The sequence below is a fragment of the Myotis nattereri genome (genome assembly GCF_964212035.1).
Source record: "Myotis nattereri genome assembly, chromosome: 6".
In the NCBI taxonomy this organism is placed as follows: Eukaryota; Metazoa; Chordata; class Mammalia; order Chiroptera; family Vespertilionidae; genus Myotis; species Myotis nattereri.
Window position 1 is genome coordinate 1,522,494 of NC_138081.1, and position 23,603 is coordinate 1,546,096.

A 23,603-nucleotide genomic window follows, 5' to 3' on the forward strand; every position below is an offset into this window, starting at 1 on the left:
TAAACATAAGCAGTATAGTCCTCACTTACAGTCTTTCTACACTAATTTTGAGCTGTATAAACTTGAATTCGTAATATTTTAAAGGAAATTCAAGTGAAAACGCTCTGTAAACTTGCCGGAGTTGTAAATATTATCAGTTTTCTGGTCATTTCCCAGCTTTCCACGGGTAATGTCAGTGATTGAACACGGCAGGGTATGTATTAAGAACCTACTTACTTTTATTTCAAGTGCTTATTACAAGTTTGAAATCATTTCTGGAAACTCTAAATGCGTATTTTAAGACTTGTACCGCAATTAGACAGTTTTCTTACAAGTATTACTGGAACTGTCAGGATATTAACTGATTCAGCAAAAGGACGATCGAGAAATTCGGCCTCATTTGTAAACATAAGCAGTATAGTCCTCACTTACAGTCTTTCTACACTAATTTTGAGCTGTAGAAAGATGAATTCCTAGTATTTGAAAGCAAATTCAAGTGAAAACACTCCCTAACGTGCCCGGAGTTGTAAATATTATCAGTTTTCAGGTCATTTCCCAGCTTTCCACGAGTAATGTCAGTGATTGAACACGGCAGGGTATGTATTAAGAACCCACTTACTTTTATTTCAAGTGCTTATTACAAGTTTTAAATCATTTCTGGAAACTCTAAATGCATATTTTAAGAGTTATACCAAAATTAGAGAGTTTTCTTACAAGTATGTACTGGAACCGTCAGGATATTAACAGATTCACCAAAAAGACGCTTGAGAAATTCGGCCTCAATTGTAAACATAAGGAGTATAGTCCTCACTTACAGTCTTTCTACACTAATTTTGAGCTGTATAAACTTGAATTCGTAATATTTTAAAGGAAATTCAAGTGAAAACGCTCTGTAAAGTTGCCGGAGTTGTAAATATTATCAGTTTTCTGGTCATTTCCCTGCTTTCCACGGGTAATGTCAGTGATTGAAAACGGCAGGGTATGTAGTAAGAACCTACTTACTTTTATTTCAAGTGCTTATTACAAGTTTGAAATCATTTCTGGAAACTCTAAATGCGTATTTTAAGACTTGTACCGCAATTAGACAGTTTTCTTACAAGTATTACTGGAACCGTCAGGATATTAACTGATTCACCAAAAAGACGCTGGAGAAATTCAGCCTCCATTGTAAACATAAGCAGTATAGTCCTCACTTACAGTCTTTCTACACTAATTTTGAGCTGTATAAACATGAATTCCTAATATTTGAAAGCAAATTCAAGTGAAAACGCTCGCTAAAGTGGCCGGAGTTGTAAATATTATCAGTTTTCTGGTCATTTGCTGCTTTCCACGGGTAATGTCAGTGATTGAAAACGGCAGGGTATGTAGTAAGAACCTACTTACTTTTATTTCAAGTGCTTATTACAAGTTTGAAATCATTTCTGGAAACTCTAAATGCGTATTTTAAGACTTATACCACAATTACAGAGTTTCTTACCAGTATGTACTGGAACCATCAGGATATTAACTGATTCACCAAAAAGACGCTTGAGAAATTCGGCCTCATTTGTAAACATAAGCAGTATAGTCCTCACTTACAGTCTTTCTACACTAATTTTGAGCTGTAGAAACATGAATTCCTAGTATTTGAAAGCAAATTCAAGTGAAAACACTCCCTAACGTGCACGGAGTTGTAAATATTATCAGTTTTCAGGTCATTTCCAGCTTTCCACGGGTAATGTCAGTGATTGAACACGGCAGGGTATGTATTAAGAACCTACTTACTTTTATTTCAAGTGCTTATTACAAGTTTTAAATCATTTCTGGAAACTCTAAATGCATATTTTTAGAGTTATACCACAATTAGAGAGTTTTCTTACAAGTATGTACTGGAACCGTCAGGATATTAACAGATTCACCAAAAAGACGCTTGAGAAATTCGGCCTCAATTGTCAACATAAGCAGTATAGTCCTCACTTACAGTCTTTCTACACTAATTTTGAGCTGTATAAACTTGAATTCGTAATATTTTAAAGGAAATTCAAGTGAAAACGCTCTGAAAAGTTGCCGGAGTTGTAAATATTATCAGTTTTCTGGTCATTTCCCTGCTTTCCACGGGTAATGTCAGTGATTGAAAACGGCAGGGTATGTATTAAGAACCTACTTACTTTTATTTCAAGTGCTTATTACAAGTTTGAAATCATTTCTGGAAACTCTAAATGCGTATTTTAAGACTTGTACCACAATTAGACAGTTTTCTTACAAGTATTACTGGAACCGTCAGGATATTAACTGATTCACCAAAAAGACGCTCGAGAAATTCAGCCTCCATTGTAAACATAAGCAGTATAGTCCTCACTTACAGTCTTTCTACACTAATTTTGAGCTGTATAAACTTGAATTCGTAATATTTTAAAGGAAATTCAAGTGAAAACGCTCTGTAAAGTTGCCGGAGTTGTAAATATTATCAGTTTTCTGGTCATTTCCCTGCTTTCCACGGGTAATGTCAGTGATTGAAAACGGCAGGGTATGTAGTAAGAACCTACTTACTTTTATTTCAAGTGCTTATTACAAGTTTGAAATCATTTCTGGAAACTCTAAATGCGTATTTTAAGACTTGTACCGCAATTAGACAGTTTTCTTACAAGTATTACTGGAACCGTCAGGATATTAACTGATTCACCAAAAAGACGCTGGAGAAATTCAGCCTCCATTGTAAACATAAGCAGTATAGTCCTCACTTACAGTCTTTCTACACTAATTTTGAGCTGTATAAACATGAATTCCTAATATTTGAAAGCAAATTCAAGTGAAAACGCTCGCTAAAGTGGCCGGAGTTGTAAATATTATCAGTTTTCTGGTCATTTGCTGCTTTCCACGGGTAATGTCAGTGATTGAAAACGGCAGGGTATGTAGTAAGAACCTACTTACTTTTATTTCAAGTGCTTATTACAAGTTTGAAATCATTTCTGGAAACTCTAAATGCGTATTTTAAGAGTTATACCACAATTACAGAGTTTCTTACCAGTATGTACTGGAACCATCAGGATATTAACTGATTCACCAAAAAGACGCTTGAGAAATTCGGCCTCATTTGTAAACATAAGCAGTATAGTCCTCACTTACAGTCTTTCTACACTAATTTTGAGCTGTAGAAACATGAATTCCTAGTATTTGAAAGCAAATTCAAGTGAAAACACTCCCTAACGTGCACGGAGTTGTAAATATTATCAGTTTTCAGGTCATTTCCAGCTTTCCACGGGTAATGTCAGTGATTGAACACGGCAGGGTATGTATTAAGAACCTACTTACTTTTATTTCAAGTGCTTATTACAAGTTTTAAATCATTTCTGGAAACTCTAAATGCATATTTTTAGAGTTATACCACAATTAGAGAGTTTTCTTACAAGTATGTACTGGAACCGTCAGGATATTAACAGATTCACCAAAAAGACGCTTGAGAAATTCGGCCTCAATTGTCAACATAAGCAGTATAGTCCTCACTTACAGTCTTTCTACACTAATTTTGAGCTGTATAAACTTGAATTCGTAATATTTTAAAGGAAATTCAAGTGAAAACGCTCTGAAAAGTTGCCGGAGTTGTAAATATTATCAGTTTTCTGGTCATTTCCCTGCTTTCCACGGGTAATGTCAGTGATTGAAAACGGCAGGGTATGTATTAAGAACCTACTTACTTTTATTTCAAGTGCTTATTACAAGTTTGAAATCATTTCTGGAATTTCTAAATGCGTATTTTAATACTTGTACCACAATTAGACAGTTTTCTTACAAGTATTACTGGAACCGTCAGGATATTAACTGATTCACCAAAAAGACGCTCGAGAAATTCAGCCTCCATTGTAAACATAAGCAGTATAGTCCTCACTTACAGTCTTTCTACACTAATTTTGAGCTGTATAAACTTGAATTCGTAATATTTTAAAGGAAATTCAAGTGAAAACGCTCTGTAAAGTTGCCGGAGTTGTAAATATTATCAGTTTTCTGGTCATTTCCCAGCTTTCCACGGGTAATGTCAGTGATTGAACACGGCAGGGTATGTATTAAGAACCTACTTACTTTTATTTCAAGTGCTTATTACAAGTTTGAAATCATTTCTGGAAACTCTAAATGCGTATTTTAAGACTTGTACCGCAATTAGACAGTTTTCTTACAAGTATTACTGGAACTGTCAGGATATTAACTGATTCAGCAAAAGGACGCTCGAGAAATTCGGCCTCATTTGTAAACATAAGCAGTATAGTCCTCACTTACAGTCTTTCTACACTAATTTTGAGCTGTAGAAAGATGAATTCCTAGTATTTGAAAGCAAATTCAAGTGAAAACACTCCCTAACGTGCCCGGAGTTGTAAATATTATCAGTTTTCAGGTCATTTCCCAGCTTTCCACGAGTAATGTCAGTGATTGAACACGGCAGGGTATGTATTAAGAACCTACTTACTTTTATTTCAAGTGCTTATTACAAGTTTTAAATCATTTCTGGAAACTCTAAATGCGTATTTTAAGAGTTATACCACAATTACAGAGTTTCTTACCAGTATGTACTGGAACCATCAGGATATTAACTGATTCACCAAAAAGACTCTTGAGAAATTCGGCCTCATTTGTAAACATAAGCAGTATAGTCCTCACTTACAGTCTTTCTACACTAATTTTGAGCTGTAGAAACATGAATTCCTAGTATTTGAAAGCAAATTCAAGTGAAAACACTCCCTAACGTGCCCGGAGTTGTAAATATTATCAGTTTTCAGGTCATTTCCAGCTTTCCACGGGTAATGTCAGTGATTGAACACGGCAGGGTATGTATTAAGAACCTACTTACTTTAATTTCAAGTGCGTATTACAAGTTTTAAATCATTTCTGGAAACTCTAAATGCATATTTTTAGAGTTATACCACAATTAGAGAGTTTTCTTACAAGTATGTACTGGAAACGTCAGGATATTAACAGATTCACCAAAAAGACGCTCGAGAAATTCGGCCTCATTTGTAAACATAAGCAGTATAGTCCTCACTTACAGTCTTTCTACACTAATTTTGAGCTGTATAAACTTGAATTCTTAATATTTTAAAGGAAATTCAAGTGAAAACGCTCTGTAAAGTTGCCGGAGTTGTAAATATTACCAGTTTTCTGGTCATTTCCCTGCTTTCCACGGGTAATGTCAGTGATTGAAAATGGCAGGGTATGTAGTAAGAACCTACTTACTTTTATTTCAAGTGCTTATTACAAGTTTGAAATCATTTCTGGAAACTCTAAATGCGTATTTTAAGACTTGTACCGCAATTAGACAGTTTTCTTACAAGTATTACTGGAACCGTCAGGATATTAAGTGATTCACCAAAAAGACGCTCGAGAAATTCAGCCTCCATTGTAAAAAATAAGCAGTATAGTCCTCACTTACAGTCTTTCTACACTAATTTTGAGCTGTATAAATATGAATTCCTAATATTTGAAAGCAAATTCAAGTGAAAACGCTCGCTAAAGTAGCCGGAGTTGTAAATATTATCAGTTTTCAGGTCAGTTCCAGCTTTCCACGGGTAATGTCAGTGATTGAACACGGCAGGGTATGTAGTAAGAACCTACTTACTTTTATTTCAAGTGCTTATTACAAGTTTGAAATCATTTTTGGAAACTCTAAATGTATATTTTAAGAGTTATACCACAATTACAGCGTTTCTTACCAGTATGTCCTGGAACCATCAGGATATTAACTGATTCACCAAAAAGACGCTCGAGAAATTTGGCCTCATTTGTAAACATAAGCAGTATAGTCCTCACTTACAGTCTTTCTACACTAATTTTGAGCTGTAGAAACATGAATTCCTAGTATTTGAAAGCAAATTCAAGTGAAAACACTCCCTAACGTGCCCGGAGTTGTAAATATTATCAGTTTTCAGGTCATTTCCCAGCTTTCCACGGGTAATGTCAGTGATTGAACACGGCAGGGTATGTATTAAGAACCTACATACTTTTATTTCAAGTGCTTATTACAAGTTTTAAATCATTTCTGGAAACTCTAAATGCATATTTTAAGAGTTATACCACAATTAGAGAGTTTTCTTACAAGTATGTACTGGAACCGTCAGGATATTAACAGATTCACCAAAAAGACGCTTGAGAAATTCGGCCTCAATTGTAAACGTAAGCAGTATAGTCCTCACTTACAGGCTATCTACACTAATTTTGAGCTGTATAAACTTGAATTCGTAATATTTTAAAGGAAATTCAAGTGAAAACGCTCTGTAAAGTTCCCGGAGTTGTAAATATTATCAGTTTTCTGGTCATTTCCCTGCTTTCCACGGGTAATGTCAGTGATTGAAAACGGCAGGGTATGTAGTAAGAACCTACTTACTTTTATTTCAAGTGCTTATTACAAGTTTTAAATCATTTCTGGAAACTCTAAATGCGTATTTTAAGACTTGTACCGCAATTAGACAGTTTTCTTACAAGTATTACTGGAACCGTCAGGATATTAACTGATTCACCAAAAAGACGCTTGATAAATTCGGCCTCATTTGTAAACATAAGCAGTATAGTCCTCACTTACAGTCTTTCTACACTAATTTTGAGATGTAGAAACATGAATTCCTAGTATTTGAAAGCAAATTCAAGTGAAAACACTCCCTAACGTGCCCGGAGTTGTAAATATTATCAGTTTTCAGGTCATTTCCAGCTTTCCACGGGTAATGTCAGTGATTGAACACGGCAGGGTATGTAGTAAGAACCTACTTACTTTTATTTCAAGTGCTTATTACAAGTTTTAAATCATTTCTGGAAACTCTAAATGCATATTTTTAGAGTTATACCACAATTAGAGAGTTTTCTTACAAGTATGTACTGGAACCGTCAGGATATTAACAGATTCACCAAAAAGACGCTTGAGAAATTCGGCCTCAATTGTAAACATAAGCAGTATAGTCCTCACTTACAGTCTTTCTACACTAATTTTGAGCTGTATAAACTTGAATTCGTAATATTTTAAATGAAATTCAAGTGAAAACGCTCTGTAAAGTTGCCGGAGTTGTAAATATTATCAGTTTTCTGGTCATTTCCCAGCTTTCCACGGGTAATGTCAGTGATTGAACACGGCAGGGTATGTATTAAGAACCTACTTACTTTTATTTCAAGTGCTTATTACAAGATTGAAATCATTTCTGGAAACTCTAAATGCGTATTTTAAGACTTGTACCGCAATTAGACAGTTTTCTTACAAGTATTACTGGAACCGTCAGGATATTAACTGATTCAGCAAAAAGACGCTCGAGAAATTCGGCCTCATTTGTAAACATAAGCAGTATAGTCCTCACTTACAGTCTTTCTACACTAATTTTGAGCTGTAGAAACATGAATTCCTAGTATTTGAAAGCAAATTCAAGTGAAAACACTCCCTAACGTGCCCGGAGTTGTAAATATTATCAGTTTTCTGGTCATTTGCTGCTTTCCACGGGTAATGTCAGTGATTGAAAACGGCAGGGTATGTAGTAAGAACCTACTTACTTTTATTTCAAGTGCTTATTACAAGTTTTAAATCATTTCTGGAAACTCTAAATGCGTATTTTAAGAGTTATACCACAATTACAGAGTTTCTTACCAGTATGTACTGGAACCATCAGGATATTAACTGATTCACCAAAAAGACTCTTGAGAAATTCGGCCTCATTTGTAAACATAAGCAGTATAGTCCTCACTTACAGTCTTTCTACACTAATTTTGAGCTGTAGAAACATGAATTCCTAGTATTTGAAAGCAAATTCAAGTGAAAACACTCCCTAACGTGCCCGGAGTTGTAAATATTATCAGTTTTCAGGTCATTTCCAGCTTTCCACGGGTAATGTCAGTGATTGAACACAGCAGGGTATGTATTAAGAACCTACTTACTTTAATTTCAAGTGCGTATTACAAGTTTTAAATCATTTCTGGAAACTCTAAATGCATATTTTTAGAGTTATACCACAATTAGAGAGTTTTCTTACAAGTATGTACTGGAAACGTCAGGATATTAACAGATTCACCAAAAAGACGCTCGAGAAATTCGGCCTCATTTGTAAACATAAGCAGTATAGTCCTCACTTACAGTCTTTCTACACTAATTTTGAGCTGTATAAACTTGAATTCTTAATATTTTAAAGGAAATTCAAGTGAAAACGCTCTGTAAAGTTGCCGGAGTTGTAAATATTACCAGTTTTCTGGTCATTTCCCTGCTTTCCACGGGTAATGTCAGTGATTGAAAATGGCAGGGTATGTAGTAAGAACCTACTTACTTTTATTTCAAGTGCTTATTACAAGTTTGAAATCATTTCTGGAAACTCTAAATGCGTATTTTAAGACTTGTACCGCAATTAGACAGTTTTCTTACAAGTATTACTGGAACCGTCAGGATATTAAGTGATTCACCAAAAAGACGCTCGAGAAATTCAGCCTCCATTGTAAAAAATAAGCAGTATAGTCCTCACTTACAGTCTTTCTACACTAATTTTGAGCTGTATAAATATGAATTCCTAATATTTGAAAGCAAATTCAAGTGAAAACGCTCGCTAAAGTAGCCGGAGTTGTAAATATTATCAGTTTTCAGGTCAGTATCAGCTTTCCACGGGTAATGTCAGTGATTGAACACGGCAGGGTATGTAGTAAGAACCTACTTACTTTTATTTCAAGTGCTTATTACAAGTTTGAAATTATTTTTGGAAACTCTAAATGTATATTTTAAGAGTTATACCACAATTACAGCGTTTCTTACCAGTATGTCCTGGAACCATCAGGATATTAACTGATTCACCAAAAAGACGCTCGAGAAATTCGGCCTCATTTGTAAACATAAGCAGTATAGTCCTCACTTACAGTCTTTCTACACTAATTTTGAGCTGTAGAAACATGAATTCCTAGTATTTGAAAGCAAATTCAAGTGAAAACACTCCCGAACGTGCCCGGAGTTGTAAATATTATCAGTTTTCAGGTCATTTCCCAGCTTTCCACGGGTAATGTCAGTGATTGAACACGGCAGGGTATGTATTAAGAACCTACATACTTTTATTTCAAGTGCTTATTACAAGTTTTAAATCATTTCTGGAAACTCTAAATGCATATTTTAAGAGTTATACCACAATTAGAGAGTTTTCTTACAAGTATGTACTGGAACCGTCAGGATATTAACAGATTCACCAAAAAGACGCTTGAGAAATTCGGCCTCAATTGTAAACGTAAGCAGTATAGTCCTCACTTACAGTCTTTCTACACTAATTTTGAGCTGTATAAACTTGAATTCGTAATATTTTAAAGGAAATTCAAGTGAAAAAGCTCTGTAAAGTTGCCGGAGTGGTAAATATTATCAGTTTTCTGGTCATTTCCCTGCTTTCCACGGGTAATGTCAGTGATTGAAAACGGCAGGGCATGTAGTAAGAACCTACTTACTTTTATTTCAAGTGCTTATTACAAGTTTGAAATCATTTCTGGAAACTCTAAATGCGTATTTTAAGACTTGTACCACAATTAGACAGTTTTCTTACAAGTATTACTGGAACCGTCAGGATATTAACTGATTCACCAAAAAGACGCTCGAGAAATTCAGCCTCAGTTGTAAACATAAGCAGTATAGTCCTCACTTACAGTCTTTCTACACTAATTTTGAGCTGTATAAACTTGAATTCGTAATATTTTAAAGGAAATTCAAGTGAAAACGCTCTGTAAAGTTGCCGGAGTTGTAAATATTATCAGTTTTCTGGTCATTTCCCAGCTTTCCACGGGTAATGTCAGTGATTGAACACGGCAGGGTATGTAGTAAGAACCTACTTACTTTTATTTCAAGTGCTTATTACAAGTTTGAAATCATTTCTGGAAACTCTAAATGCGTATTTTAAGACTTGTACCGCAATTAGACAGTTTTCTTACAAGTATTACTGGAACTGTCAGGATATTAACTGATTCAGCAAAAGGACGCTCGAGAAATTCGGCCTCATTTGTAAACATAAGCAGTATAGTCCTCACTTACAGTCTTTCTACACTAATTTTGAGCTGTAGAAAGATGAATTCCTAGTATTTGAAAGCAAATTCAAGTGAAAACACTCCCTAACGTGCCCGGAGTTGTAAATATTATCAGTTTTCAGGTCATTTCCCAGCTTTCCACGAGTAATGTCAGTGATTGAACACGGCAGGGTATGTATTAAGAACCTACTTACTTTTATTTCAAGTGCTTATTACAAGTTTTTAATCATTTCTGGAAACTCTAAATGCATATTTTAAGAGTTATACCAAAATTAGAGAGTTTTCTTACAAGTATGTACTGGAACCGTCAGGATATTAACAGATTCACCAAAAAGACGCTTGAGAAATTCGGCCTCAATTGTAAACATAAGGAGTATAGTCCTCACTTACAGTCTTTCTACACAAATTTTGAGCTGTATAAACTTGAATTCGTAATATTTTAAAGGAAATTCAAGTGAAAACGCTCTGTAAAGTTGCCGGAGTTGTAAATATTATCAGTTTTCTGGTCATTTCCCTGCTTTCCACGGGTAATGTCAGTGATTGAAAACGGCAGGGTATGTAGTAAGAACCTACTTACTTTTATTTCAAGTGCTTATTACAAGTTTGAAATCATTTCTGGAAACTCTAAATGCGTATTTTAAGAATTGTACCGCAATTAGACAGTTTTCTTACAAGTATTACTGGAACCGTCAGGATATTAACTGATTCACCAAAAAGACGCTCGAGAAATTCAGCCTCCATTGTAAACATAAGCAGTATAGTCCTCACTTACAGTCTTTCTACACTAATTTTGAGCTGTATAAACATGAATTCCTAATATTTGAAAGCAAATTCAAGTGAAAACGCTCGCTAAAGTGGCCGGAGTTGTAAATATTATCAGTTTTCTGGTCATTTGCTGCTTTCCACGGGTAATGTCAGTGATTGAAAACGGCAGGGTATGTAGTAAGAACCTACTTACTTTTATTTCAAGTGCTTATTACAAGTTTGAAATCATTTCTGGAAACTCTAAATGCGTATTTTAAGAGTTATACCACAATTACAGAGTTTCTTACCAGTATGTACTGGAACCATCAGGATATTAACTGATTCACCAAAAAGACGCTTGAGAAATTCGGCCTCATTTGTAAACATAAGCAGTATAGTCCTCACTTACAGTCTTTCTACACTAATTTTGAGCTGTAGAAACATGAATTCCTAGTATTTGAAAGCAAATTCAAGTGAAAACACTCCCTAACGTGCCCGGAGTTGTAAATATTATCAGTTTTCAGGTCATTTCCAGCTTTCCACGGGTAATGTCAGTGATTGAACACGGCAGGGTATGTATTAAGAACCTACTTACTTTTATTTCAAGTGCTTATTACAAGTTTTAAATCATTTCTGGAAACTCTAAATGCATATTTTTAGAGTTATACCACAATTAGAGAGTTTTCTTACAAGTATGTACTGGAACCGTCAGGATATTAACAGATTCACCAAAAAGACGCTTGAGAAATTCGGCCTCAATTGTCAACATAAGCAGTATAGTCCTCACTTACAGTCTTTCTACACTAATTTTGAGCTGTATAAACTTGAATTCGTAATATTTTAAAGGAAATTCAAGTGAAAACGCTCTGAAAAGTTGCCGGAGTTGTAAATATTATCAGTTTTCTGGTCATTTCCCTACTTTCCACGGGTAATGTCAGTGATTGAAAACGGCAGGGTATGTAGTAAGAACCTACTTACTTTTATTACAAGTGCTTATTACAAGTTTGAAATCATTTCTGGAAACTCTAAATGCGTATTTTAAGACTTGTACCGCAATTAGACAGTTTTCTTACAAGTGTTACTGGAACCGTCAGGATATTAACTGATTCACCAAAAAGACGCTCGAGAAATTCAGCCTCCATTGTAAACATAAGCAGTATAGTCCTCACTTACAGTCTTTCTACACTAATTTTGAGCTGTATAAACATGAATTCCTAATATTTGAAAGCAAATTCAAGTGAAAACGCTCGCTAAAGTGGCCGGAGTTGTAAATATTATCAGTTTTCTGGTCATTTGCTGCTTTCCACGGGTAATGTCAGTGATTGAAAACAGCAGGGTATGTAGTAAGAACCTACTTACTTTTATTTCAAGTGCTTATTACAAGTTTGAAATCATTTCTGGAAACTCTAAATGCATATTTTAAGAGTTATACCACAATTACAGAGTTTCTTACCAGTATGTACTGGAACCATCAGGATATTAACTGATTCACCAAAAAGACGCTTGAGAAATTCGGCCTCATTTGTAAACATAAGCAGTATAGTCCTCACTTACAGTCTTTCTACACTAATTTTGAGCTGTAGAAACATGAATTCCTAGTATTTGAAAGCAAATTCAAGTGAAAACACTCCCTAACGTGCCCGGAGTTGTAAATATTATCAGTTTTCAGGTCATTTCCAGTTTTCCACGGGTGATGTCAGTGATTGAACACGGCAGGGTATGTATTAAGAACCTACTGACTTTAATTTCAAGTGCTTATTACAAGTTTTAAATCATTTCTGGAAACTCTAAATGCATATTTTTAGAGTTATACCACAATTAGAGAGTTTTCTTACAAGTATGTACTGGAACCGTCAGGATATTAACAGATTCACCAAAAAGACGCTTGAGAAATTCGGCCTCAATTGTAAACATAAGCAGTATAGTCCTCACTTACAGTCTTTCAACACTAATTTTGAGCTGTATAAACTTGAATTCGTAATATTTTAAAGGAAATTCAAGTGAAAACGCTCTGAAAAGTTGCCGGAGTTGTAAATATTATCAGTTTTCTGGTCATTTCCCTGCTTTCCACGGGTAATATCAGTGATTGAAAACGGCAGGGTATGTAGTAAGAACCTACTTACTTTTATTACAAGTGCTTATTACAAGTTTGAAATCATTTCTGGAAACTCTAAATGCGTATTTTAAGACTTGTACCGCAATTAGACAGTTTTCTTACAAGTATTACTGGAACCGTCAGGATATTAACTGATTCACCAAAAAGACGCTCGAGAAATTCAGCCTCCATTGTAAACATAAGCAGTATAGTCCTCACTTACAGTCTTTCTACACTAATTTTGAGCTGTATAAACATGAATTCCTAATATTTGAAAGCAAATTCAAGTGAAAACGCTCGCTAAAGTGGCCGGAGTTGTAAATATTATCAGTTTTCTGGTCATTTGCTGCTTTCCACGGGTAATGTCAGTGATTGAAAACAGCAGGGTATGTAGTAAGAACCTACTTACTTTTATTTCAAGTGCTTATTACAAGTTTGAAATCATTTCTGGAAACTCTAAATGCATATTTTAAGAGTTATACCACAATTACAGAGTTTCTTACCAGTATGTACTGGAACCATCAGGATATTAACTGATTCACCAAAAAGACGCTTGAGAAATTCGGCCTCATTTGTAAACATAAGCAGTATAGTCCTCACTTACAGTCTTTCTACACTAATTTTGAGCTGTAGAAACATGAATTCCTAGTATTTGAAAGCAAATTCAAGTGAAAACACTCCCTAACGTGCCCGGAGTTGTAAATATTATCAGTTTTCAGGTCATTTCCAGTTTTCCACGGGTGATGTCAGTGATTGAACACGGCAGGGTATGTATTAAGAACCTACTTACTTTAATTTCAAGTGCTTATTACAAGTTTTAAATCATTTCTGGAAACTCTAAATGCATATTTTTAGAGTTATACCACAATTAGAGAGTTTTCTTACAAGTATGTACTGGAACCGTCAGGATATTAACAGATTCACCAAAAAGACGCTTGAGAAATTCGGCCTCAATTGTAAACATAAGCAGTATAGTCCTCACTTACAGTCTTTCAACACTAATTTTGAGCTGTATAAACTTGAATTCGTAATATTTTAAAGGAAATTCAAGTGAAAACGCTCTGAAAAGTTGCCGGAGTTGTAAATATTATCAGTTTTCTGGTCATTTCCCTGCTTTCCACGGGTAATGTCAGTGATTGAAAACGGCAGGGTATGTAGTAAGAACCTACTTACTTTTATTACAAGTGCTTATTACAAGTTTGAAATCATTTCTGGAAACTCTAAATGCGTATTTTAAGACTTGTACCGCAATTAGACAGTTTTCTTACAAGTATTACTGGAACCGTCAGGATATTAACTGATTCACCAAAAAGACGCTCGAGAAATTCAGCCTCCATTGTAAGCATAAGCAGTATAGTCCTCACTTACAGTCTTTCTACACTAATTTTGAGCTGTATAAACATGAATTCCTAATATTTGAAAGCAAATTCAAGTGAAAACGCTCGCTAAAGGGCCGGAGTTGTAAATATTATCAGTTTTCTGGTCATTTGCTGCTTTCCACGGGTAATGTCAGTGATTGAAAACAGCAGGGTATGTAGTAAGAACCTACTTACTTTTATTTCAAGTGCTTATTACAAGTTTGAAATCATTTCTGGAAACTCTAAATGCATATTTTAAGAGTTATACCACAATTACAGAGTTTCTTACCAGTATGTACTGGAACCATCAGGATATTGACTGATTCACCAAAAAGACGCTTGAGAAATTCGGCCTCATTTGTAAACATAAGCAGTATAGTCCTCACTTACAGTCTTTCTACACTAATTTTGAGCTGTAGAAACATGAATTCCTAGTATTTGAAAGCAAATTCAAGTGAAAACACTCCCTAACGTGCCCGGAGTTGTAAATATTATCAGTTTTCAGGTCATTTCCAGTTTTCCACGGGTGATGTCAGTGATTGAACACGGCAGGGTATGTATTAAGAACCTACTTACTTTAATTTCAAGTGCTTATTACAAGTTTTAAATCATTTCTGGAAACTCTAAATGCATATTTTTAGAGTTATACCACAATTAGAGAGTTTTCTTACAAGTATGTACTGGAACCGTCAGGATATTAACAGATTCACCAAAAAGACGCTTGAGAAATTCGGCCTCAATTGTAAACATAAGCAGTATAGTCCTCACTTACAGTCTTTCAACACTAATTTTGAGCTGTATAAACTTGAATTCGTAATATTTTAAAGGAAATTCAAGTGAAAACGCTCTGTAAAGTTGCCGGAGTTGTAAATATTATCAGTTTTCTGGTCATTTCCCAGCTTTCCACGGGTAATGTCAGTGATTGAACACGGCAGGGTATGTATTAAGAACCTACTTACTTTTATTTCAAGTGCTTATTACAAGTTTGAAATCATTTCTGGAAACTCTAAATGCATATTTTAAGACTTGTACCGCAATTAGACAGTTTTCTTCCAAGTATTACTGGAACCGTCAGGATATTAACTGATTCAGCAAAAAGACGCTCGAGAAATTCGGCCTCATTTGTAAACATAAGCAGTATAGTCCTCACTTACAGTCTTTCTACACTAATTTTGAGCTGTAGAAACATGAATTCCTAGTATTTGAAAGCAAATTCAAGTGAAAACACTCCCTAACGTGCCCGGAGTTGTAAATATTATCAGTTTTCAGGTCATTTCCCAGCTTTCCACGGGTAATGTCAGTGATTGAACACGGCAGGGTATGTAGTAAGAACCTACTTACTTTTATTTCAAGTGCTTATTACAAGTTTGAAATCATTTTTGGAAACTCTAAATGTATATTTTAAGAGTTATACCACAATTACAGCGTTTCTTACCAGTATGTCCTGGAACCATCAGGATATTAACTGATTCAGCAAAAAGACGCTTGAGAAATTCGGCCTCATTTGTAAACATAAGCAGTATAGTCCTCACCTACAGTCTTTCTACACTAATTTTGAGCTGTAGAAACATGGATTCCTAGTATTTGAAAGCAAATTCAAGTGAAAACACTCCCTAACGTGCCCGGAGTTGTAAATATTATCATTTTTCTGGTCATTTGCTGTTTTCCACGGGTAATGTCAGTGATTGAAAACGGCAGGGTATGTAGTAAGAACCTACTTACTTTTATTTCAAGTGCTTATTACAAGTTTGAAATCATTTTTGGAAACTCTAAATGTATATTTTAAGAGTTATACCACAATTACAGCGTTTCTTACCAGTATGTCCTGGAACCATCAGGATATTAACTGATTCAGCAAAAAGACGCTCGAGAAATTCGGCCTCATTTGTAAACATAAGCAGTATAGTCCTCACCTACACTCTTTCTACACTAATTTTGAGCTGTAGAAACATGAATTCCTAGTATTTGAAAGCAAATTCAAGTGAAAACACTCCGTAACGTGCCCGGAGTTGTAAATATTATCAGTTTTCTGGTCATTTGCTGCTTTCCACGGGTAATGTCAGTGATTGAAAACGGCAGGGTGTGTAGTAAGAACCTACTTACTTTTATTTCAAGTGCTTATTACAAGTTTGAAATCATTTCTGGAAACTCTAAATGCGTATTTTAAGAGTTATACCACAATTACAGAGTTTCTTACCAGTATGTACTGGAACCATCAGGATATTAACTGATTCACCAAAAAGACTCTTGAGAAATTCGGCCTCATTTGTAAACATAAGCTGTATAGTCCTCACTTACAGTCTTTCTACACTAATTTTGAGCTGTAGAAACATGAATTCCTAGTATTTGAAAGCAAATTCAAGTGAAAACACTCCCTAACGTGCCCGGAGTTGTAAATATTATCAGTTTTCAGGTCATTTCCAGCTTTCCACGGGTAATGTCAGTGATTGAACACGGCAGGGTATGTATTAAGAACCTACTTACTTTAATTTCAAGTGCTTATTACAAGTTTGAAATCATTTCTGGAAACTCTAAATGCGTATTTTAAGACTTGTACCGCAATTAGACAGTTTTCTTACAAGTATTACTGGAACCGTCAGGATATTAACTGATTCAGCAAAAAGACGCTCGAGAAATTCGGCCTCATTTGGAAACATAAGAAGTATAGTCCTCACTTACAGTCTTTCGACACTAATTTTGAGCTGTAGAAACATGAATTCCTAGTATTTGAAAGCAAATTCAAGTGAAAACACTCCCTAACGTGCCCGGAGTTGTAAATATTATCAGTTTTCAGGTCATTTCCCAGCTTTCCACGGGTAATGTCAGTGATTGAACACGGCAGGGTATATAGTAAGAACCTACTTATTTTTATTTCAAGTGCTTATTACAAGTTTGAAATCATTTTTGGAAACTCTAAATGTATATTTTAAGAGTTATACCACAATTACAGCGTTTCTTACCAGTATGTACTGGAACCATCAGGATATTAACTGATTCAGCAAAAAGACGCTCCAGAAATTCGGCCTCATTTGTAAACATAAGCAGTATAGTCCTCACTTACAGTCTTTCTACACTAATTTTCAGCTGTAGAAACATGAATTCCTAGTATTTGAAAGCAAATTCAAGTGAAAACACTCCCTAACGTGCCCGGAGTTGTAAATATTATCAGTTTTCAGGTCATTTCCCAGCTTTCCACGGGTAATGTCAGTGATTGAACACGGCAGGGTATGTATTAAGAACTTACTTACTTTAATTTCAAGTGCTTATTACAAGTTTTAAATCATTTCTGGAAACTCTAAATGCATATTTTAAGAGTGATACCACAATTAGAGAGTTTTCTTACAAGTATGTACTGGAACCGTCAGGATATTAACAGATTCACCAAAAAGACGCTTGAGAAATTCGGCCTCAATTGTAAACATAAGCAGTATAGTCCTCACTTACAGTCTTTCAACACTAATTTTGAGCTGTATAAACTTGAATTCGTAATATTTTAAAGGAAATTCAAGTGAAAACGCTCTGTAAAGTTGCCGGAGTTGTAAATATTATCTTTTTTCTGGTCATTTCCCTGCTTTCCACGGGTAATGTCAGTGATTGAACACGGCAGGGTATGTATTAAGAACCTACTTACTTTTATTTCAAGTGCTTATTACAAGTTTGAAATCATTTCTGGAAACTCTAAATGCATATTTTAAGACTTGTACCGCAATTAGACAGTTTTCTTCCAAGTATTACTGGAACCGTCAGGATATTAACTGATTCAGCAAAAAGACGCTCGAGAAATTCGGCCTCATTTGTAAACATAAGCAGTATAGTCCTCACTTACAGTCTTTCTACACTAATTTTGAGCTGTAGAAACATGAATTCCTAGTATTTGAAAGCAAATTCAAGTGAAAACACTCCCTAACGTGCCCGGAGTTGTAAATATTATCAGTTTTCAGGTCATTTCCCAGCTTTCCACGGGTAATGTCAGTGATTGAACACGGCAGGGTATGTAGTAAGAACCTACTTACTTTTATTTCAAGTGCTTATTACAAGTTTGAAATCATTTTTGGAAACTCTAAATGTATATTTTAAGAGTTATACCACAATTACAGCGTTTCTTACCAGTATGTCCTGGAACCATCAGGATATTAACTGATTCAGCAAAAAGACGCTTGAGAAATTCGGCCTCATTTGTAAACATAAGCAGTATAGTCCTCACCTACAGTCTTTCTACACTAATTTTGAGCTGTAGAAACATGGATTCCTAGTATTTGAAAGCAAATTCAAGTGAAAACACTCCCTAACGTGCCCGGAGTTGTAAATATTATCATTTTTCTGGTCATTTGCTGTTTTCCACGGGTAATGTCAGTGATTGAAAACGGCAGGGTATGTAGTAAGAACCTACTTACTTTTATTTCAAGTGCTTATTACAAGTTTGAAATCATTTTTGGAAACTCTAAATGTATATTTTAAGAGTTATACCACAATTACAGCGTTTCTTACCAGTATGTCCTGGAACCATCAGGATATTAACTGATTCAGCAAAAAGACGCTCGAGAAATTCGGCCTCATTTGTAAACATAAGCAGTATAGTCCTCACCTACACTCTTTCTACACTAATTTTGAGCTGTAGAAACATGAATTCCTAGTATTTGAAAGCAAATTCAAGTGAAAACACTCCGTAACGTGCCCGGAGTTGTAAATATTATCAGTTTTCTGGTCATTTGCTGCTTTCCACGGGTAATGTCAGTGATTGAAAACGGCAGGGTGTGTAGTAAGAACCTACTTACTTTTATTTCAAGTGCTTATTACAAGTTTGAAATCATTTCTGGAAACTCTAAATGCGTATTTTAAGAGTTATACCACAATTACAGAGTTTCTTACCAGTATGTACTGGAACCATCAGGATATTAACTGATTCACCAAAAAGACTCTTGAGAAATTCGGCCTCATTTGTAAACATAAGCTGTATAGTCCTCACTTACAGTCTTTCTACACTAATTTTGAGCTGTAGAAACATGAATTCCTAGTATTTGAAAGCAAATTCAAGTGAAAACACTCCCTAACGTGCCCGGAGTTGTAAATATTATCAGTTTTCAGGTCATTTCCAGCTTTCCACGGGTAATGTCAGTGATTGAACACGGCAGGGTATGTATTAAGAACCTACTTACTTTAATTTCAAGTGCTTATTACAAGTTTGAAATCATTTCTGGAAACTCTAAATGCGTATTTTAAGACTTGTACCGCAATTAGACAGTTTTCTTACAAGTATTACTGGAACCGTCAGGATATTAACTGATTCAGCAAAAAGACGCTCGAGAAATTCGGCCTCATTTGGAAACATAAGAAGTATAGTCCTCACTTACAGTCTTTCGACACTAATTTTGAGCTGTAGAAACATGAATTCCTAGTATTTGAAAGCAAATTCAAGTGAAAACACTCCCTAACGTGCCCGGAGTTGTAAATATTATCAGTTTTCAGGTCATTTCCCAGCTTTCCACGGGTAATGTCAGTGATTGAACACGGCAGGGTATATAGTAAGAACCTACTTATTTTTATTTCAAGTGCTTATTACAAGTTTGAAATCATTTTTGGAAACTCTAAATGTATATTTTAAGAGTTATACCACAATTACAGCGTTTCTTACCAGTATGTACTGGAACCATCAGGATATTAACTGATTCAGCAAAAAGACGCTCCAGAAATTCGGCCTCATTTGTAAACATAAGCAGTATAGTCCTCACTTACAGTCTTTCTACACTAATTTTCAGCTGTAGAAACATGAATTCCTAGTATTTGAAAGCAAATTCAAGTGAAAACACTCCCTAACGTGCCCGGAGTTGTAAATATTATCAGTTTTCAGGTCATTTCCCAGCTTTCCACGGGTAATGTCAGTGATTGAACACGGCAGGGTATGTATTAAGAACTTACTTACTTTAATTTCAAGTGCTTATTACAAGTTTTAAATCATTTCTGGAAACTCTAAATGCATATTTTAAGAGTGATACCACAATTAGAGAGTTTTCTTACAAGTATGTACTGGAACCGTCAGGATATTAACAGATTCACCAAAAAGACGCTTGAGAAATTCGGCCTCAATTGTAAACATAAGCAGTATAGTCCTCACTTACAGTCTTTCAACACTAATTTTGAGCTGTATAAACTTGAATTCGTAATATTTTAAAGGAAATTCAAGTGAAAACGCTCTGTAAAGTTGCCGGAGTTGTAAATATTATCTTTTTTCTGGTCATTTCCCTGCTTTCCACGGGTAATGTCAGTGATTGAAAACGGCAGGGTATGTAGTAAGAACCTACTTACTTTTATTTCAAGTGCTTATTACAAGTTTGAAATCATTTCTGGAAACTCTAAATGTATATTTTAAGAGTTATACCACAATTACAGCGTTTCTTACAAGTATGTACTGGAACCGTCAGGATATTAACAGATTCACCAAAAAGACGCTCGAGAAATTCGGCCTCAATTGTAAACATAAGCAGGATAGTCCTCACTTACAGTCTTTCTACACTAATTTTGAGCTATATAAACATGAATTCCTAATATTTGAAAGCAAATTCAAGTGAAAACGCTCGCTAAAGTGGCCGGAGTTGTAAATATTATCAGTTTTCTGGTCATTTCCCTGCTTTCCACAGGTAATGTCAGTGATTGAAAACGGCAGGGTATGTAGTAAGAACCTACTTACTTTTATTTCAAGTGCTTATTACAAGTTTGAAATCATTTCTGGAAACTCTAAATGCGTATTTTAAGACTTATACCGCAATTAGACAGTTTCCTTACAAGTATTACTGGAACCGTCAGGATATTAACTGATTCACCAAAAAGACGCTCGAGAAATTCAGCCTCATTTGTAAACATAAGCAGTATAGTCCTCACTTACAGTCTTTCTACACTAATTTTGAACTGTATAAACATGAATTCCTAATATTTGAAAGCAAATTCAGGTGAAAACGCTCGCTAAAGTGGCCGGAGTTGTAAATATTATCAGTTTTCTGGTCATTTCCCTGCTTTCCACGGGTAATGTCAGGGATTGAAAACGGCAGGGTATGTATTAAGAACCTACTTACTTTTTTTTCAAGTGCTTATTACAAGTTTGAAATCATTTCTGGAAAGTCTAAATGCGTATTTTAAGACTTATACCGCAATTAGACAGTTTTCTTACAAGTATGTACTGGAACCGTCAGGATATTAACTGATTCACCAATAAGACGCTGGAGAAATTCGGCCTCAATTGTAAACATAAGCAGTATAGTCCTCACTTACAGTCTTTCTACACTAATTTTGAATGTATAAACATGAATTCCTAGTATTTGAAAGCAAATTCAAGTAAAAACACTCCCTAAAGTGCCCGGAGTTGTAAATATTTTCAGTTTTCTGGTCATTTCCCTGCTTTCCACGGGTAATGTCAGTGATTGAAAACGGCAGGGTATGTAGTAAGACCCTACTTACTTTTATTTCAAGTGCTTATTACAAGTTTGAAATCATTTCTGGAAACTCTAAATGTATATTTTAAGAGTTATACCACAATTACAGCGTTTCTTACAAGTATGTACTGGAACCATAAGGATATTAACTGATTCACCAAAAAGACGCTTGAGAAATTCGGCCTCAATTGTAAACATAAGCAGTATAGTCCTCACTTACAGTCTTTCTACACTAATTTTGGGCTGTAGAAACATGAATTCCTAGTATTTGAAAGCAAATTCAAGTGAAAACGCGTGCTAAAGAGGCCGGAGTTGTAAATATTATCAGTTTTCTGTTCATTTCCCTGCTTTCCACGGGTAATGTCAGGGATTGAAAACGGCAGGGTATGTATTAAGAACCTACTTACTTTTATTTCAAGTGCTTATTACAAGTTTGAAATCATTTCTGGAAACTCTAAATGTGTATTTTAAGAGTTATACCACAATTAGAGAGTTTCTTACAAGTATGTACTGGAACCGTCAGGATATTACATGATTCACTAATAAGACGCTCGAGAAATTCCGCCTGAATTATAAACATGAGCAATTTAGTCCTCACTTACAGTCTTTCTACACTAATTTTGAGCTGTATAAACATGAATTCCTAACATTTGAAAGCAAATTCAAGTGGAAACGCTCTCTAAAGTGGCCGGAGTTGTAAATATTATCAGTTTTCTGGTCATTTCCCTGCTTTCCACGGGTAATGTCAGTGATTGAAAATGGCAGGGTATGTAGTAAGAACCTACTTACTTTTATTTCAAGTGCTTATTACAAGTTTGAAATCATTTCTGGAAACTCTAAATCCGTATTTTAAGACTTATACCGCAATTAGACAGTTTTCTTACCAGTATGTACTGGAACCATCAGGATTTTAACTGATTCACCAATAAGACGCTCGAGAAATTCGGCCTCAATTGTAAACATAAGCAGTATAGTCCTCACTTACAGTCTTTCTACACTAATTTTGAGCTGTATAAACATGAATTCCTAGTATTTTAAAGGAAATTCAAGTGAAAACGCTCGGTAATGTTTCCGGAGTTGTAAATATTATCAGTTTTCTGGTCATTTCCCTGCTTTCCACGGGTAATGTCAGTGATTGAAAACGGCAGGGTATGTAGTAAGAACCTACTTACTTTTATTTCAAGTGCTTATTACAAGTTTGAAATCATTTCTGGAAACTCTACATGCGTATTTTAAGAGTTATACCACAATTAGAGAGTTTCTTACAAGTATGTACTGGAACCATCAGGATATTAACAGATTCAGCAAAAAGACGCTTGAGAAATTCGGCCTCAATTGTAAACATAAGCAGTATAGTCCTTACTTACAGTCTTTCTACACTAATTTTGAGCTGTAGAAACATGAATTCCTAGTATTTGAAAGCAAATTCAAGTGAAAACACTCCCTAAAGTGCCCGGAGTTGTAAGTATTATCAGTTTTCAGGTCATTTCCCAGCTTTCCACGGGTAATGTCGGTGATTGAACACGGCAGGGTATGTATTAAGAACCTACTTACTTTTATTTCAAGTGCTTATTACAAGTTTGAAATCATTTCTGGAAACTCTAAATGCGTATTTTAAGACTTATACCGCAATTAGACTGTTTTCTTACAAGTATGTACTGGAACCGTCAGGATATTAACTGATTCACCAATAAGACGCTGGAGAAATTCGGCCTCAATTGTAAACATAAGCAGTATAGTCCTCACTTACAGTCTTTCTACACTAATTTTGAGCTGTATAAACATGAATTCCTAGTATTTTAAAGGAAATTCAAGTGAAAACGCTCGGTAAAGTTTCCGGAGTTGTAAATATTAACAGTTTTCTGGTCATTTCCCTGCTTTCCACGGGTAATGTCAGGGATTGAAAACGGCAGGGTATGTAATAAGAACCTACTTACTTTTATTTCAAGTGCTTATTACAAGTTTGAAATCATTTCTGGAAACTCTAAATGTATATTTTAAGAGTTATACCACAATTACAGCGTTTCT